Source organism: Lactuca virosa, chromosome 8 (assembly GCF_052849685.1).
Source record: "Lactuca virosa cultivar CGN04683 chromosome 8, Lactuca_virosa_CGN04683_v6, whole genome shotgun sequence".
Classification (NCBI taxonomy): Eukaryota; Viridiplantae; Streptophyta; class Magnoliopsida; order Asterales; family Asteraceae; genus Lactuca; species Lactuca virosa.
Window position 1 is genome coordinate 373,247,985 of NC_136433.1, and position 2,138 is coordinate 373,250,122.

Sequence of the window (2,138 nt, forward strand, 5' to 3'; positions counted from 1 at the left end):
AAATCTAATAAAAACCCAATTAACTTTTGCTTTTCTTAGATTAATTTTTAGTAGTTAAATTAATTAATTAATTTCGTTCCCTGTGATCGACACCCGACTTACCCAAAGCTATAGTATAATATGACTAGGTACACTGCCTATAGGTGCATAGTTAGCATAAGTTTGTTAGGATATAAATTTAAAAGTTGATAGCTATAAATTTTCACACATCAAGTTTTTGGCGTCATTGCCGAGGAACGGCTAATTTAGTTTTTAATTTATTTGCTTTAGGTAAATTGATCCTTTTTGTGGGGATAAACCTGCAAAAAGTTATTTTTTTAGCTTTAGTTTTTCTTTCTGAATTACTGAATTCACGACGTGAACCTTAAGTTCACGATGTGAATTAGGTTGTTTTACGTTTTATTTTGTTTTTACGTTTCTGTTTACTTTTGCTGCTTCAACACGACGTGGAGTGCATTACCACGTCGTGGTAGTCATCCAGTAGGAATTTTTAATTACTTTTTGTTCGTTTTTACGTTTTCTTTTTGTTTTTCTTGCAGCAGTACATGACCCGTGGATCCAACACACCTTTGATACCACCGCTTGAAGATCCAGAGTCAACCCTTCGTAAAAATACGGATAAGAACGTAGAAGAAACACAACCACCAAAGAAATCACTTTTGAAGGATCTTAAATCGGTTTTTGGAAAGTAGAAAGGCAAAAACGTAGGTGGATCGAGCAATTCCTCAAAAGGCGACAAGAAGATAGAAAGCTTTGACCAAAATCCTAATCGTCAAGAATCCAAATACAAGTCCGAACCCGAATTAGAAAAAGAAGAAATTGAACCCGAAGACGAGCCGAAAAACGAGATGGAGAATATTGCCAACATGTCGATGGAGGCATAAAAGAAAGGAATCCGAGAGGACACTGGTCCCGGTCTAGTGCAACCTGCAATTCTCGCTACCGCAACATTCGAGCTGAAGGGACAAATTGTTTTCGCGCTTAAGGAAGTCCCATTTTCCGGGAAAGATCATGAGGATGCTTAAAAGCACCTTGATGAAGTCAATGACATAGCTGGTCACTTCAACATCTCGAATGTTCCAAGAGAGACAATGCTATTGAGAATGCTTCCAGTTACCTTTAAGGGAACTGCTAGGGATTGGTTTAAAGGCACTTCCACCCGGTGCAATTACTACATGGGCGCAAATGCGTGAACAATTTTTAGAACATTTTTTCCCACCTTCTAAGGTTGCTAAACTCAAGAAGGCCATAGAAAAATTTGAGCAACAACCGGGTGAGTCAATCTACGAAGCATGGGAGAGATACAAAGGATTGATAAGAAATTGTCCCCAAAACGATTTGAATGAGCAATAAGAAGTATCAATGAAACATCTCAAAAATAGGGTCCAAAATTTTCGTTTTGATTATTTATAAAACCATAAATACCATTTGTCATCTCATAAAAAAACATAAGTAATGTATCTCAAATTATCATAATAAAATATTGTATCAAAATCATGTGCCAAATATCAGAGTCTAAACATCCCAGGCTGAATCAACGGTATGTGCACTGCAATCATCCCGAGCTCTTCCCCTGGCTACCAGAAGTACCTGAAACCAAAACTGAAAACTGTAAGCACGAAGCTTAGCAAGTCTCCCCACACTAGCACATACCATACACATAATCAAATAATAACATACATTAGGCCTTGCCCGCTACATCGGGCCCCGCTCGGAATCGGACCGAAGTCCGGCATCGGGCCCCGCCCGGCATCGGACCGAAGCCCAGTATACATATAACATAGCAACAAGCATACAACATATCAACATATAACATAAACATATAAACATTCCTCGGGCTTGCCCCGACATCGGACCGGAGTCCGGAACACATAACGCATAACATAGAACCTAAACCTTCCTCGGGCTTGCCCCGACATCGGACCGAAGCCTGGAACACATAAACAAACACATGCAAGAATCACAAAGACATCAAGCATACAAACATACCTCGGGCTTGCCCCGACATCGGACCGAAGTCCAGAAACATATAACTACATCGGGCTAACCCCGACATTGCTAACATACATAAACGGGTTGGTCTTGGTGCCTTAGACCCGTTCCTACTAGAAGAGGACTCACCTCACAAAGCTGAAAAG

General features: G+C 40.0%; 1 non-coding gene across 1 annotated transcript; it reads right to left on the reverse strand.

Annotated features, from left to right (window-relative positions):
- Window positions 1-1,233: 1,233 nt before the first annotated feature.
- LOC145135062 (small nucleolar RNA R71) lies at window positions 1,234-1,340 on the reverse strand. The gene has a single exon (XR_013719543.1). It is a non-coding gene; the product is annotated as a small nucleolar RNA R71 (small nucleolar RNA).
- Between the last annotated feature and the right edge of the window lie 798 nt (window positions 1,341-2,138).